Source organism: Erithacus rubecula (genome assembly GCF_903797595.1).
Source record: "Erithacus rubecula genome assembly, contig: scaffold_560_arrow_ctg1, whole genome shotgun sequence".
NCBI lineage: Eukaryota > Metazoa > Chordata > Aves > Passeriformes > Muscicapidae > Erithacus > Erithacus rubecula.
In genome coordinates this window covers 131-18,084 of record NW_027635778.1, presented here as the reverse complement: position 1 = coordinate 18,084, position 17,954 = coordinate 131, and the positions used below count along the sequence as shown (strand labels likewise).

General features: G+C 45.0%; 1 long non-coding RNA gene across 1 annotated transcript; it reads right to left on the bottom strand.

Annotated features, from left to right (window-relative positions):
• Positions 1-14,537: 14,537 nt before the first annotated feature.
• Positions 14,538-16,688, bottom strand: LOC306816398. Its single transcript, XR_013777660.1, has 3 exons — positions 16,623-16,688; positions 15,468-15,591; positions 14,538-14,664 (listed from the first exon to the last, which is right to left on the bottom strand). It is a non-coding gene; the product is annotated as an uncharacterized lncRNA (long non-coding RNA).
• Positions 16,689-17,954: the final 1,266 nt, after the last annotated feature.

The window sequence follows — 17,954 nt, the reverse complement described above, 5'->3', positions numbered from 1 at the left end:
GAGTAAAACCAGACCTGCTAGGCTTGATAATCTTCAGAATCTGCCTCATGGCTATTTTTTAGCACCGGACATGAAATTCAAACTCTGCACAAATGTTGGCATGCCCTAATTTTCTTTTGATTTCTCCTTCATAGGGTAGCCCAGCTACTCTGAGATGATGAGCAGTTGCCAGTATCTCCACAAGAAAGTGTCCCACATTCAGCAATGAGTATCTGTGTTTGGCAAGCAGTAAGTGGAGTCCTGGCACCAGTCCTCTGCTTCAGCCTGAAAAACTCAATGAGCTCCGACTTTTTTATTTCAAAAAGAAGATCCGTTGTTTTAGGATTCTCCAAGTTAGCACTGAGCAGATCAATACCTGTTAAAAATTTAGAATTAGTTTTTTTAAGATTACAGAATTTAGTAGTGAACTTTAATAATAAAGAAGTTGCATTATTTTTAACTCCTTCTCTTCTTGTCGTTTATATCATGTTTGAAGTGACTCCTTGTGGTCAATTCTTTCTTCAAGACTTGTGTTTGTCCACTAATTAACTTTATCAGGAGAATTTAGAAGCCCAGTACCTCTACTATGAAGCTGTCCACCTTGTAGGAAAATTTTGTAGCAAATGAAACTTCTTTATGATAAGTATCAGTTTTTTCCTGAAATTCCTTCTTCTCTTGCTTTGAAAGACTGGTGTCTGCTGAGGAAGGCAGTAGCCTGTTTTGAAATGCAAAATGTAAACCTCCTCCCTCTAAATTATTGGAATTTTGAAATGAGGGAGCTCTCAGGCAAAGATATGGGAATGGGAATAGGAATAACAGTTCTTTAGTAGGAAAATTAAAATAAACATGAAGTAATATAAATAAATAGGAAAAAAACACTGACAGAGTCAGAATATAACCTGACACCCCATCAGTCAGTCAGGGTGTTGGTAACAGTCCAATTAAAAGGTGAAGTCCTCCTGGAGTGACAGATGTGGTCCTGTTGAAGCAGTGGTCCTGTAGAATGGTGCAGGTTTTGTCCACAGGTCCAGTGATGATGTAGAAGGATCTGGTTTTCCACTGAGAAACCAGGGGGAAAGGCTGCTCGGATGTTTCAAATCTCAGATTTTATCTAGGTAGGAAATGCTTGGCTCCTCCCCCTGGGTGAAGCATCTCCCAGTGGGATGATGTAATTTTATCAGTCGTGCAGTGGGACTCAGTGGCTCATGAAGAGCAGATTCTCTTCCTGGAAGAAGGATGGGTGGTGGAAAAGATAAAGAACACTGTCCCATTGTGTTTCAACATATGGTGATAAAATACATACTTTTGGTTACATCTTGCATTGCAACTCAAGACTTCAGTGGGTTTCTAAAGAGAAATTGGGTGAATGTGTCCCTATGGAAACTGTTTTGTAGTTTTCTTAAAAAAAGTCTCAAAAAAAGTCTCAACCAGTCTTTCTAGAGAGACACAAATGTGGATCCCTGCACAGAGCTATGGGGACTTTGAAGTCCAGTCTTTTCCTAAGTTTCCTGATGATTGTTTAGCTGACAGGGTAGAGGAGGGGCCAGCAATGCCCTAACCACCTTCTGGGGAAGGATATGAAATTGGCAGAGGGAAGACAATATTTGGGAAGCCTCAAATGGACCTGTGAATGCCCCTTTCTTCCTTGGAGAGTATTTTAGAACTTCCTCAATTTTCTCCATGCCAATGATGTTAAGCCTCCGTGCCTGAGACATCTTGGGGTGTTTTGTGATTGAACACCTGAGCTGTTGCTGCCCTTCTGTTCCCCTTCAAGTGAAGTTCAAGAAAATGTCACCTCTTATTCCCTGAGAATTGGGTCCTTTTGTGCCTGGAGCAGGGGTACTCCTACACCTCTGTGTGCAGCAGCACAAGGAACTCTGCCATGGGGACCATGGGGCGAATTCTGCTGGGGTGCCTGCCCTTGGCCTGGTGCCTGCTGCTGCTTGGCAGAGAAGACAAGAGTGCAGCTGACAAGAGTGGGCTGTGACTGAAGATTTTTCATGGTTACCCCTTCATGACTTATCTTTCCTTTCATGGCAAATCTTCTAACTAATTCTACACAGCATAAAGAAGTCATATTTTCATGCTTTTGCAAGTAAAAGCTTCCAATTTTCAGCCGACTCTATTTTCCACTCTTGTTTCCTGTGTACTGGGGCTGGCTTCCCTCTGGGGAGCTGAGTCAATTCTTTTCTCTTCTTTGACTCTGAATTTTTCTCTCAGCCTTCCCCCTGCAGTGCAACCTCCATGGTCTAAGTAGGTCCCATGCAACTGGGAGTGTTTTGCATTGATTTTGTACAGTTTCAGCTATGAAATGACAATCTCTATCTGATGACATTCCAAATGGAATGCCTAACCTGAGTATTATTTTGTGTTATTACTTGAGGTACTTCTCTAGCTTTGTTGGTTTGAAAATGAAAGCCTCTGGCCAGACAGAAAATGGATCTACTAAACCTAATATGTACATCCTTTGTGTTGAGGTAACTCTGAAAAATCTCCTTGGTATTAATCTCCTGCATAATTTCCTTTGTTTGCAATCTCTAATGGCAGTCTTTCGTAAAACTGTGCATTGTTCTGCAAGTAGATTTTATATTTCACTTGTCACAGTTCCTGTCAGCCTAACACTAAATAGCTGCCTTTCCTAATTGTCCATGGAGCATTCAACACCCCAATTAGTTTTTTTATGTTTGTCTTCTATAACTTGTCTCATTATTGCTTGAGGCTCTCTAACTTATTGAATTGTTGTTAGCCACCACCCTTCACAGCTATATCAGACATTTGAGGATTTTGCCAATTGATTGTTTTCATTAGGGTGTTTTGTAACTGATTTGAAAAGGTTCAAAATTTGGATAGAATTGGCAACAAGATGCTTTGTACTGACACCTCTCTATCAGTTTTGTCTTCTACTTGGTTTCTGATATTGCTGGGTATTTGTCTGTAGTGGTGAGCTTTGCAGTGCATTACTGCCAGAATTGGGAGACATTTGTTCACTTGGTGTAAATCTAAGTGTTCTTCCCACATTCCTTAGTGCTGTTATGTTAATTGGTTGAACTTTTCTTTCCCTCTTGGGTATACTCGTTCCCCTTATATGGTCATAGTTCCACAAAGTTCTCCCCCCAGCAGTATATTATTTCACGCCCCTCCTTGTTTCAGGTCCTCGGAGTTTGTCCCCATACAGCGTTTGCTTTCTGGGCACCGTCCCTGTTTTATTTTCCATTACAGTTCTTTAGTTTTCAGCCAACTCTGGTGTTCCCACTCTTTTATTTATTTGCCACGTAAGCCCTCAGTATTCCAAACCCAAAAGTTGTGTTGCAGCCACCCTCACCACAACAAGTGGCTCCCAAGCAAGGGGCCCTCATACTAAGGGACCTGTTGGGATCAGGTCAGCTGGGTGAGCTGATGGGCAGGCCAGCACTCCCTGGATTGTGTTTGTGCCAGGCCCCACAGGCGAGTGGTGAAGTCATTGACAAAGAGGGACCTGGAGAGGTGAGGACAGCAACAGTTACCCTATAAAAGGGTAAAGGTTGTAACATCAACCCAGGACTGGGATGTGGTGAAAGTGCAGGACATTCAAAGCCCATTTTGTCACCGTTTTGTAAAATTTACACCCAAGGCCCATAATGGATTTGGGGCGTTACGTTGGCTGTTCCCCTCAAGGAGGAGAGAGAGAAAAATGGGCAGCCAAATGTCCACGGTAGAAAGGGGTTTTTTGGACGCTTTTGATCCATTCTAACTGATCAGGAGAAGAAATTTTCCTACATATAATTAAAATCAATGGTGAAGTGGATTTAAAAAAAATTTCCAGGTGCCTCTGCCAATGAAATCTGCAACATCAATTTTTGGGACTCTGTGGGAGTTAAATTGTATCATCTGTCAGTTAAGAGGGTCCCATTGCACCCCGCATGCTCCCCATTTTCCACATCATCCTCAAGACCCTCCACCAGCAAGCAGAGTGTTGATTACCCAATCCGTTGCTCTCTGCTTACCTAAATCTTCCCCTCTCAGACCTTCCACCATGGTCCAAGATGTCCCTGGCCACGCCACCTTGGAGCATCGTACCCCTGGGACCCAAGATGGAAGGAGCCACAATCTGGCTCAGAAGCCCGACCATCCTCCTGCCATCCTGGCTCCTCCACTGCCTGTCCCCACCACCTTCTCTTCTGCCCTGAACCAACCTCCAGACATCACCCCCTCCACTGTGAGTCACGCCTTTTCTATCAATCAATCATTCTACCTCCATCCTGGGCCACGCCTCTGGAGCTCCACCCCAGACGTTTGCCCTCTTAGATCAAAACCCTTCCTCCTCACCACTGGATCAAATGGCAGCGCCCTTTACTTCACCCACCAGCAATCAACCAGCCCCCATGGTCAAAGGCAATAAGCCCTGCTGTCATCCTGTGACTAACACCAATGTCATTGCTCCCAGTCACCCTTTTCTCTTGGAAGAGGATTCTAACTCCCCAGATATTGAAGGATTGTTATCTCACCTCTAAACCCTTGAGAACCCCTGGGACACGATCAGGAAAACTGCAGTCAAGGAAGGAGACTGGCAGATGGTGTCCAAGATTGCTGTGGCTCCAGTATGCTATGAGAGAAGAGGGGAGAACACGAGGTTTGAGCCAATGTCTTATGGGGAAACGAAGGAGCTGCGTAGGGCAGCAAAGGACCATGGCCAGGACTTGCTCTCTTTTAGCAGTAAGGGCTAAGTTCACCACTCCTGTCTTGACCCCTCATGATTTAAAATACATTATGACTATGTTTTTATCACCCACTGAATACACTTTGTGGGAAAGGGGAGGAGAATGTATGTTAAAGGAAGCAATAGCAGAGTATGTTAATGATGAGACAAGAGTGGCAAAACCATTGAACACCTGTCTGGAGAGGGACAGCATGGCCAGCCAGACAATCAGGCAGTGAACATTCCCAGGCAGGTACTGGACAATATAAAGAACATGGCCCAGAAAGCATTAGTCCAGGTACCTGATGGTAGTACCCCAATTTTGGACTATGGGAATATCAGACAAGAGCCTGGAGAGCTCTATGAAATTTATTGACCATTTTAAGCAGGCATTGGACAAACAGGCTTGGGATGAAACAACCAAGTACAATTTATTAAGATCATTAGGGGCTGTCATCTACCACTACATGGACAACATCCTCCTTTCTGCCAAGGTCACCTCAGCATTGGTTACAGCACTGGTAGACACCATGGGAGCCATCCAAAAGGCAGGATTTACTATTTCAGATGAAAACGTACAAAGAACTCCCCCAAGGAAGTATTTGGGAAAGTGGATCTTGGCCAAACCATGCAGCCACATTTGCGGCTCCATGAAAACCCTTGGACCTTGCATGATATGGAAAATCCTCTTGGGACCATTAACTGGTCCCCATGTTGGGGATTTCTCATGAAGACTGGGATCCTCTGTGCTAATGCCTGTGCCGAATAGGAAGAGTCCAGCAACTGTGAAAAGCTCCTGCACATTCACAGCAGCCTCAGTAACTGTGCTTGCACACCCATTGCAGAAAAGTGTGCTTGTGAATTATCAACCAGTCTGATAAGTATTTCAAGGGTTTCTGCAATCAATTGATCAATCAATCAATCAATCAATTGATCAATCAATCAATCAATCTTTTTAAGGTTTAAACAAAAAAATTGGAGTTAGAATTGGAAACAGCCACATTACGACATCCTACATATATCCCAAATGAATTTTTGCCTTAGAATTTTCGAGGAGACAAGCTCCTCACAAACTAGGACAGCTGTCTTTTCTCTGTAGAGAAACACCTGACAAGTAATGTTACAACACAATCAATAATTCATGTTTTCATTGCAGGTTACATTAAACACAGCCTAAAAATACATATATAACAGAAAATCATTGTAAGCAGAGTTCTTAAGTTACAAACTGCAGCAAAGGCCTGTTGTACTTGTCAATGTAGCTCTCTTACCTCATGACTCATTCTGCAAGCTGCAATAAACAGCTGAATGCTCTCAGGAACTCCAAGTCATTCCTCTTACCATCCTGAATGGAGGGGCAAAAGTAGCATTAAACAATATAAACAATTCATCAATTCTATCAAAACTTAACCCTTAAAATTTTCATTTTGTGTCTTCCAAGGGAAGCAGATGTACCAAACACACAGGAGAAGGTGATTTTAGACAGTGCTGTTTTGTCTGGGGTGGTCAAGAACTGCTTTCCTCAGCAACTGACAGATAATCCCTCTCTAAACCTCAAGAAATGCAGAACAAGTAAAGCCTGAATGGACAAACTTGCATTTCATATGGTACATGGTAATCCTGACATACTCTGAGTAGTATTGAATAAAGCAGGTAAAGAATGCTGGAAAAACATCCTCTCCTGACTTGATCTGTGATTTGTAGGTAAGAAAAAAAGTCAGTTTTTCCAAAGAGAAAAAGGATGTTTACACTAACGAATTCCCTAGACCTGCCTGAGTTGGTTGCACTTCAGAGAAGGCAATGAAGCAATATATGGCTCAAAAAGAAACTTAGATTAGAGCTGATAATAAAAATACAGAAACACATATTACAAATATTAACCCATTTGATACACTTAATGGCTATGACTCAGTAACTTTTAAATCAAGTTTTCATGTATTTTTTCACATTTATTTTTAAGTAAGACTGTAGAAATAATGTAAGGAAAAGCATGAGGTACAGTTAATACTGTCTAAAGAGTGATGTTAAATACAGGCAGAATCAAATAGTATCAAACCATGTCAAGCATTTTCTGAAGCAATCTGAAGTCTCCTAATTAGTCACTGATTGAAAGGGAGACCAGAAATACCAGAATAAATGTAAAAAGACAGGACTGCTGTAGGAGAAGTGGGTTACAGTACAGAGAGAACAGTTGGTCGAGATGTTCTGGCCTTGGTGGGGTACAGACTGTGGAGGTGGGGTACAGACTGTGGAATAAGAAACCACAGCTATGAAAGAAAGAGCTTCATGTGCAGCTATCAATCTTTATGAAACTGTGTGGTTTTGTAAGGTTACCAAGTAATGCAAACAAAAGGCTGATTCTGTAACTGGGGGGAAATTCTGCCTTGGGGATGTGACTGCTTGAGAGATGCAACTGCTTGAGGCTGCAACAGTATATAAGGCTGAGCTGTGAGAACAATAAATTAATTCAGTGACTTCAGTGACTTCACTGAGTTCAATGACTTCAACGATTTCAACTCTGATTTCAACTCTGACTTCAACTCCAACTTCTTTTTGTTCGGGCTTTGGTTTCTTGCTTGGATTACTTTCTGCACTCCTGCTTTGAAGTCCCATCTCTCAGTCATGTGGCAGACTGGTGTCCTAGGTTACAATGTGAAGATATGCCCAAAGGGATGTATTCTATCCCCATCTGCTGTAACCAGGTGGGGCAGTGATTCTTATCTCTGTGGGAGAGATCCTCTGCTAATGGGTCATCTTTTAAAGAGAGATTGGGCAATGTTCTTTATCTTTCCCATGACCCACCCTCCCTCCAGGAACATACCTTCTGTTAATGGGCCTCTGAGTCCCATTGCATGACTGATAAAATTACATCACCCCATTGTGAGATGCTTCACCCAGGGGCAGGAGCTAAGCCTTTCCTACCTAGATAAAAACTGAGATTACGAACACCAAATCTGCCCTTAGCCACTGGTTTCCAGAGGCCAAGAGCTACCAGGAATGCTGCCAGGATTTCTACAGGATCACTGCTTCAAGAAGACCACTGCATCCAGACTGCTACCACCACCATAACTAGCACGGTGTCAGGTTGTATTCTGACTCTGTGCTTTTTCTTTTGTATGTACTATTGCATGTCTTTTCTTTGTTCTTTAAATTTATTTATGTTTTTCCCTGTTAAATTGTACTTGGTACTTGGAGTCTCTCACTGGTTTTGATTTCAAAACCATTACAACTGGCTATCACATCTTTAATAAATATCCAGGCATAAGTGCCTTGTATTAAAAAATTTGTTCAGGTCAGTAGAAAGATTCTTGCTGACTGCAGTGGCTTGGAAACTGCATGCTTTGGGAAAAGATCCAAGAGAAAACATTAAACTGATCAGCATATCCTTCATATTCAGTCTCTGTTTTCTCTAATAAATATGAGACACATGCTTATAAATCACACCCATTCCTCTGTTCTCTATGAGTCTTAGTTTGGTATTTCACACTCTTAACATTGGATTTGCTTTGAGGAAAGCAATTTTCTATTCTTCTGGCAGTCATATGAGTAGGGACAGAAGTGTTGACAGCTCACAGTAAGAAGTCAGAACGTGCATTTGTGGTGGTTTTTTTTGTGGTATTTTCTTGCCACATCACATACATATGTGAACCTCTTCTAATGTGAGTTTCACTATCATCAATCATACATGCCAAATATCACAGAGATTCAGCAAAGGGATTAATTTGTTTCAAAAGTCAGATTCCCAAAGTCAGTGCTCTTCATGAACTTGCATTCCCCCCAGTGGAGACCTCAACAAAGTTTCTTGGATTTATCTTTGGAGGTAACAGCAGAAGTGCCAGCTGAGCACCTCTGCAGCTCCCAACATCTCCTGCAGCCCCTTATGCCTCAGTGCATTTATTTATTTATTTATTTATTTATATAAATATAAATATATCTTTATATATATATATATAAATGTAAACAAGATGAGAGTATCTTCAAGCTCAGCAGCTCATCTCCTGTACCCAAGACACCTGCCCTGCAGCCCATGTCTGGAGGGGTGCAGGTGTGTATGGGAGACCCATTTCCTTCTGGAGCAGCAAATGAGGCACAACAGATCCCACAGGACAGATTGCACGGATCAAGATGCCCACTTTAAGGCACTTGAACCAAGGATGAGATTCTCCAGCAGCCCTACAGGCAGTTTGGACACCCAGCTCCCCTGGAGGCACAGGTACATGGGACACTAAATTACAGCCCTAAATGATTAGCTATCTAACTCTAATACACCTCATTTTACCTGGGGAAATAAGGAATGCAAAGAACATGCATTCCTACCAGAGAAACTTTATGTAGCTGCCTAAGAGTATTTGATAGCATTTTTAAAGGTAGATAGTGCCTGCCAGGGGTTTATGTACAGAATCACGAAGGGGAATTTTCCTCCCATTGCCACAGTCCTTCCAGAGCCATGTTATGGGTTACGATGAATACATGGGGTACTACTTTTAAAGGCAGGCTGCTGAAAAAACAAAATCCTCTTCATCTCCTTCTCTATCAAATGTCTCTGTTCATATTCCTGTCCCAAAACAGAGAGCTCCATTTCCCGAGACAAGGAAATTCTTTAACTCTAGCACCCATCCTCCCCAAGTATATTTCACAGTTTAAAGGAACTTTAGTGAAGTCACAATCACCTCACAGCCCCACAAAAATGGTTTTCAGCTACTTATCAGTTGCATCTTTTCAATCTCTTCCCATCAGGAACTTTATCTTCATTCCGCCAACTTCTGTGGACTCCATGCTTTATTCCTTCTCATTAAGGGGTTCAGGAGATAGAGAATCTTATCCAGGCATTAAGAAGGTAAAATTGTATCCAGATCGTTAAGAGGAAAGCATGCGGCCCGGTGGCCCCACCGAGCCAAGCCCTGGCTGGGCTAAGGACTGGGCTAAGGGCTGGGCTAAGGGCTGGACTAAGGGCTGGACTATGGGCTGAACTAAGGGCTGGACTATGGGCTGGACTAAGGGCTGGACTAAGGGCTGGACTATGGGCTGAACTAAGGGCTGGACTATGGGCTGGGATAAGGGCTGGATTAAGGGCTGGGCTAAGGGCTGGGCTAAGGGCTGGACTAAGGGCTGGACTATGGGCTGGGCTAAGGCTCCCTGCAGAACTGGTGCCAGGCAGGCGCATGGGCCGGGGACCCCCTCTGCTCTGGAGGCCAGAAGCCCAAAAGGCCCCCCAGAACTTGATCCACTGTGATTTGTGGAAGCAAAATAATTTTTCATTGGTTTCCCGAGCTGTCCATCACCAAATCAGCTCTCTCATTTGGTCTCTCACCCTTCCCCCAGAGCACATGAATCCAGCACACCCATGTTTACTTGCAATGTTCAATACTCCTGGGAATACCTTACAATGGCAATTTGTCATTCACCACACTTTCTGATACTCCAGTGACAAATCAAGTGCTACTGGTTCAATACTACAAGCTGTAGCAATGTGTTTATCTTTTAAATCTGTGGCTGAAACTAAAATGATCAGAATTAATTATTCAGCAACATAAAAGAAGTGATGAGATTTCAATTGCTATATCTAATCCATATAAAACACATTTAAAGTATAACAAAGATGAGCTAGATAAAGTCTTTTTCTTGTTATCAAATGATTTTTTAATCTTCAGGATCAGGGTCTTTTATCTCCACCATTTATGAGATCTTCACATTAACTGCTATACAATATCCCAAAGATACTTTTTGCAACCCTTCTGTTAATAATGTCTATCGCTTACCACTGATGACACGTCAATCTTTTCTTCAACAACAATTAAAATTATTGTTTGTGTGCTCCTAAACCAAACTTCATCAAACTTGCAAATTTTTTAACCAATTGATTTTTGAAAGAACAGTACTATTTTTATATTCTGATTTGAGTAAGAAAGAACAAAAGATGAGGCTAGCAAAAATGTAGACGAAAACTTGTTTAAGACCATTTATTCAGCTGATACTTCATACCTATAGATATATACATTGTTTTTAGATAACAGTGTATTTAACCAAGGGTTTACAAAGTGATGTAAACTAGCTATCAGGTCATTGCTTTAAAAGATTTACTCACTTCCTTTAACCTTTCTATTCCTGAGAACCATGGGGCGTTGTAAATGATAAAGAAGTTCCATGGTATCAATGAGTCCAGTGGATTACTGACATTAAAATCAAAATCAAAAGTATACACATGCCTTGTTTACTAGCAAAAAAGAGAACAAAAGAGAAATCTAGGTTGTCATTCCTGGACATCAATCAGATTTAATGAAAATCTTGCACAGAATGAAAGACAATTTGGATTAAATTTTAAACCAGCCCTGCAGTTTTCACTCTTAATTGTTTTAGCAAGGTGACTTTATACTATAGGTACTTTAGAAAATCATTTGAAATAATGTTCTATGGAACCATGCTGTCATAAAACATCTACCCTTTTTTAAGTTTACCCTTTCTTCACAGAGAAGAATGAATGTTCTATAAACCTGCTAAAGGAGAGAATGCATGGTTTGAAATGCTGAGCACTAGCTTTTGAGACACAGAGGGTACTTAATGCAGAGATAGTCTAAGAAAACCACAACACAGAGAAAAGAGAAAAAGTGTCATCATCCCCTTACATTTTTTCCTCTCCCCTCCCCAGGCAGGGTGCTGCCTGAGGGGGTTCTAGAGATGGACCACAACTCACAGACAAATAACCTCAGTCAGGTTCTATTACCCACAGATTGACAGACCTGTGAGGAATTGGCTGCCAAAGCCTGTCACACATTCACCAAAGATTAAGGATCAGTGAAGAAATAGGGAAAAACATTGTTGTGGTCACTCATCGTGGAAATGAGAAGTGCCCCAAAGCCAATGTCAGTTTCAAAGGGAAATTGATCACAGATTGTTACAATTGCCCTGCTTATATATGACCAATTTCAGTTCCAAGATGCCTACAGAATGGCACAGCTCTGCTGACTCTATAGATAAAGACAGAAATATCCATTTCAGTTCCCACAATCAAGCATGTTCCAGGTCACCAAGTACTGCCCACATCTACTTCTATATATGTGTATATATGGATGTTTGTATATAAAGAACCAAACATCAATGGAATGATCAGAAATCCACAGAGCAGGAGTTCTACGCTCACTGGAGTCCCGGAGTTTTCTCAGCTGGCTTTGCCTGGCAGTTCTCAGGGAACGTGTGGCTCTGCTGCCATCCCAAATCTGCGCTTTCCTTGCCCAGCCTGAGTGCACGTGGGGCACGGGCTGGGCATGGCTGGAGATTTCCATGGCCAAAATGCCCCAGCATCATCACCTTTACACCTGCTCATTGCTTTGGAGAGCACAAAGCACTCAACACCCAGCTCAGCTGGCAAGTGTCATTTCTTGCAGATTGCTACAGCCCCACTGCTGGTGGACAAATGCACGAGAATCCATTTCAATTGAAAAATGTCATTTATTACCAATTGCTGCACCTGTGCTGACAATACAGAACTATACAAATCTCAGTTACGGATAAAAAAGGAATTTATTACATGAGTACAACAATGCTATGCAAAAATATACAAATATCAACTTCATTTAACAAAAACTTAATTTATTGCCAAGCTCTACAACAACTCACTATTACACAAAGATCAATTAGGTATTTAACAACTTAATTTATTACATAAAGGCGTACAGCCCATATAAAAACACAAAAATATGCATTCCCTCTCCAAATAGTCCTACACTAAGAACCCAACAATTATACAATTACACTACTTCATAGATGTTTAAATAGAATTAAATGCGTATGTATTTACATATAAATAAATACATATACAACTGTAACAATCTATAGGTGTAAATATAGATTAAACATTACATATTACATACTATATGTAAGTAGATATATAAACCAAACCTATCAATATACAAATATGACAGTACAAATCCAAATATTCATCCAATTGCATCAATATAAATATACATCTATACATCTCCAAACATATGTAAATGTAATTATACATAGAAATAGATCAATATACATAGAAAATATAAAAACAGAACATATATACCTATGCAGATACCAATACACCTACTTAAAGAGTCATATACCTATAACTTCATCAACACAAATAGATACCTACAAAACTGAAAACACAGAAAATAGAACTAAAGTCAGATAAAACAAAATACATAAATACTTAGATATATATACACATATATGGAATTACACACAGATATGAATATATACACATATATACACAGCACATCCATAAATATAACAGATATATGGAAATATTCCTACACAAGTTAACAACCCACATGGATATACATAGGTATACATGGGTATATACACAGATATACAAATATCCATCTAATTATCCCTCTCTACGTGCAAGTCACTGTATCTTTAAAGAGAACCCTAAGCAGAAAATTGCATTCCAGCAGCCCAATCTTCAAAATCCTCTCCCTCTGACTCTTCCTCCCCTGCAGAGCAGTTCTCCTGGACAGGAACAGCAGATGGGACATCTGGGAAGCAAAGGGAACACTGAGTCAGGAGCAGGGCCTTTCCCTTGGCAGCACCTGCACTTCCATCAGGGAAGAGAAAATCTCAGCGCCCCCCCAGGATTGCTGGAAAGCAGCAGCAGGCCGAGGGGCCAGGGTGTGGCGAGCGCAGCGCGGCGGGACTGTCCCGCAGCCCCGGCACAGCCGGCACAGCTCCCGGGCCCTGCCGGCACAGCTGCCTTGCCCCAGGACAGCCCCTGTGCCGGCCGGGGCAGCTGCGCCGAGCAGCCCCAGCACGGGCAGGGCCGCTCCTGCCCCTGTGCCGGGCACTGCCCACGGCCACAGCCCACGGCACCCTCACCCCACCCTGCCCCACCGGCCCTGGGGCCTCACCAGCCTCTGTGCCAGCAGCAGCTCCTGCTCACTGCTCTTGCTCGTGGCCTTCAGCTTCTCCCTGCCGGCTCCTGTCCTCCTGGCAGGTCTGTCCTCCTGCTGTCTTCAGGGTCTTCAGTGCAGCTGAGGCCAAATCGGAGGCTCAGGAATTGGTTCCAAGGCCCGGCAGAGCTGCAGTCCCGGACCCCTCTGTGCTCCCTGCTGGCCCCTCCATCCCCTCAGCCCCGCCATGCTCTCGGCAAACCCCGAGTCCCCTTCAGTTTCTTCAGACCCCGGGTCCTCTCACCCCCTCAGTCCCTTCTCACCCATCCCGTCCCCTTAGAGCCACCAGCCCCCTCAGCCTGTGCCTCTTCCCTGTCCCCTCAGTGCCACCATTGCCCTCAGCTGCCCCACACCCTCAGCCCCAGCAGCACCTCAAGGTCACCGTCCCTTCAGTGCCAGCGCCCCCTCAGCCCCTCAGCCCCTCAGTCTCACCGTCCCTCAGCAGCTCCTCAGGGGACTCTGCCTGGGGCCAGCGGCAGCTGCCACCGCTCCAGGGACACCCGGGGCTGGAACTGCTGCTCCGCCCGGCCCGGCCCCAGCTCGGACCAGCACAGGAAGAGGGGACAGAGGACACAGGGGAAAAACAAGAGATTAAGAAGGATCCGTGGAGGGAAAGAGGTAGAGAAGGACTGTATGTAAATGGATATCCATCTTTGTAATTAAACTCCCAGATATAAATACAACTATGCCTATTTATAAACTCAACTATATTTACATAAATGTAACTATACACATGTATAAACACATCTAGGCATATCTATAATTTCACATATAAAAAATAATTATGTACATCTAGAACTATATATAAACTATGCAGATCTCTTAACACAACTATATAAATGGATAGAGATAACTATAGGCATACAAATAACCTATATAAATCTATAATTATAATTATATAGACATAACTATAGACATACAAATAAACCTATATAAATCTATAAATATAATTATATAGATAAATATAACTATACAGATCTATAAATATGACTGTTGACAGAGGGATTTCACCTGCCTGATGGTCGCAGGTCCTCCCTCTGTCTATTCCAGCCACACAGGGCAGCCCTCCTGGAGAAGTCGATCAGATGGGATCTGGGAAGCAAAGGGAACACTTGGTCACTCTTGGCCCTTGTGCACATTTCCCTTGGGCACCAACTGTCCTTCTGTCAGGGACTGTTCAAGATACTCTGAAAGGCAGACTCTCACTTGGAATTTGAAACGTGATCTTTAGAGAACAGGGTCCCCTCTAAATGTTCAAAATGGTGTCAAGCATTAAAGTATCTTGATAAAGTCTCAGCGATCGCAGTGCAAATGGCACCCATGAGAGCTTGAAACACAGACTGTCCCTGCTCCCACAGAGAAGCCCAGCCTTGTTCTTTCTCTGTGCTGACAGAGAGACCTTAGGTCTCACTAATCTGGAGTCATTCGGGTTTCTCCTTTTGTTACTGGATTTTTGATTTTCAACTGCTTGGCCACTGATCTCCTGCTCCTTGTTTTTCTTGTGTCTCATGACATATACCAGCACACTGCTACTACATTTAGTCAGTGATTTGGACTTCCACTCTGATTTTCTGCTTTTTTTTTTTCCTCTCTGTCCTTCATGAGCCACTCAGTCTGGCCTCCCCTGTAAACTTGCAGCAAACTTGACCACGGACCTCAGCAGAAAACTGGGACACCAGGCATGGTGACACAGCTCCCACAAGGTCAGCTTTATTCCCTGCTCTCTTGCCACAATACAGGATATTTGTCAATGCACGATCTGAACTAAAAGCACCAGGAAGCACCAACTCTGCAGACAAGAACTCAACTCTTCTGATCTCCCTTCCTGCCACAGGCAGGCTCAGAGCAGCTCAGAGCAGCACACCTCTCTAAACCAATGGGGGCTCTCTCCTTACCAGGCTCCTCACGCTCTGGGGAACTGTTCCCACAGCTCTCGGTGCCACATGAAGCTTCTGCTGCTGCTGCTGCCCTGTTCAGATCCCCCTCTCCTGAAGACTCAGGGGCAACATTAACATTCCCCTTGAAAGAAAAACAGAAAGAAAGAAATCCAAAGATCACTCACTACTTTCTTGGAATAGTATCAGGGATACAGGAACTCTCCTTCTCCACTCCCAGGGGACGTGGGGCACAGGGGGGGGAACACTGCCCACACAGTTCACATGACAAGCATTTTAAACTCAGCATTTGGGTGGCCAAGATGAAACTGAATGTTGTACAAAATGTCCCTTGAGGCAAAATGCAGAAAACCAGAAGACACCAAGTGAGAGGACGTGCCCTCACATTCTCACCCTTGTTCATCCCACGAGCTGCAAGAAATCAGCCAGCAGAAAGCCAGGGGCCCTCCTTGTTGACAACACGGCTGTCAGCAAGGGCAGAGCTCGCTCCCAGCACTGCCCAGGGCTCTGTGCTGCAAACCCACATGAAAAGCACACATCTCATTTCTGCCTGGCAATCTCGCCACCCCCACCTGGCCGCTCACACAGTCCATCACCAGCTGGGGCTTTTTGGAGCTCTCTGCTGCCCTATATGTATGACCCAGGCAAATATTTAGGCACCTAGGATATTTCCAGGATCACATTTTCCAGTACAAAAAAATTTGTAAATTTGAAAGGTAAAACAAAAATCCCAACCCACCTCTTTGGCAACAGCCCGTCAATCAGAATCCTAAAGATTCTAAAGATGATTCAGAGCCTGCAATGTTTCCTTTTAGTATGGAATAAAATGCTCTTGAAAACTACTATGTGTGAGTTTACAGAAGACAAAAGACATCCCACTTGAGAATAAAATATTAGAAAATACAAAGAATCCCACTCCCCACCTTGAGCCTGCCCTTCCTCATTCATGAATGTACCGTAGCCAGTGGGGTCAGCACACCAATAAAAAGACAGGCATTTTCATCCCTATTCTTTTAGAGGTCTTATTTTACCAAAAATAATTAGATAACTCTGTAACAATGACAGAAATTAATTTCAAGAAGCCTTTGCTTCTCACCACGTAACGGTTCTAAGGCTCTCAGTCCAGCCTCTTTTATTCCCATCCAATGGTGTTACCTGAGCGGAGGGAGACCTTTGAGGCAGGGATCTCCTGATCTCTCGAATCCATTTTTCTATTTCAAGTGCTAGCTGTGATTCCTCTTCTGCAGCAGCATTCCATGCTGAGCTGGAGACCGTCGATGCTGCACAACCAGCACTACCAGATGGAACATTGGGGGCTGAAGTGCCTGGTGTGGCTGCAGGAATCCAAACACATTGGTCAGGCTCCACAAGGTGGCTTTGGGACACAGAGCTCTATTGCTGCCTTGGATCAACCAGCCCAGGAAGCACACAGGAAAACCAGGCAAAGAAGCTTTTGGCCTTCCAGGTCCCTCTTCCTAGTAGACTTGAGAATTTCTGTCTCATAATGACAGAGCATTGTGGAAAAATACTTCAAGCGGTCTCTTTTCGTGACATTATGGAAAAGCAAGGCTAGAACTCTTTTCCCACCTGGCGAGTCAGAGCCTGGGGGCTGCTGCTCCCTGTGGAGCTGCTGCAAGCTGCAGGGCTGGATGCCGAGCACCTCCCGGTCGGCCGGAGGCAGCTGCTCCCCGTAGAGCTCCTGCAAGCGGCTGGGGGGCCCCTTCCCGCCCGAGCGGCAGCGGCCGCTCCCCGCCGAGCCCGAGCAGGTGGCACGGCGGGATCCGGAGCAGCTCCCGCTCGGCGGGCAGCGGCCGCTCCCCGTAGAGCTCCTGCAACCGGCTCTGCCCCTCCCGCCGGGCGGGCAGCGGCCGCTCCCTGTGCAGCAGGTGGAAGCCGCAGGGCGGGCGGCGGACGAGCAGCGGCCGCTCCCCGGGGCGCTGCTGGAAGGGGCCGGGCCGGGGGCTGCGCAGCTCCCGCCCGTGCGGCAGCGGCCGCGCCCTGGGCAGCTGCTGGGAGCCGCGGGCCGGGCGCCTGCGCCCCTCCCGCCCCGCCGCCGGCCGCTGCCTGCTGGCCGCGCTCCGGCGCTGCAGGCGCAGCAGCAGCTCGGGGCGGTCGCGGCGAAAGCAGGGTTGGTGTAGTGCAGCCAGGCCCCGGCATCGCCCGGCACGGCTGAGCCGAGCCAGCCCGGCACCTTGCGGAAGCCGTAGCGGTACAGCTGGCGCACGAAGCTGCGGAACTGCGTGGCCCGGAAGGTGCGCGGGGCCGGAAGCCCGGGGGCTGCCCGGGCTGAGCAGCTCCCGCTCGAGCAGGGAGCGGTCGATGAGCAGCCCCCGGGCCCGGCTGTCCCAGCGCACGGAGCGGACGGCGGGGGTCGTTCGCCAGGCGCCACAGCTTGGCGGGGAAGGTGCCGGCCTTGAGGCCGGCGGGCAGCGGGCAGCTCCGCCATCGCGCCGGTCGCCGACTGTCGCCACAACGGCCGCGGCGCGC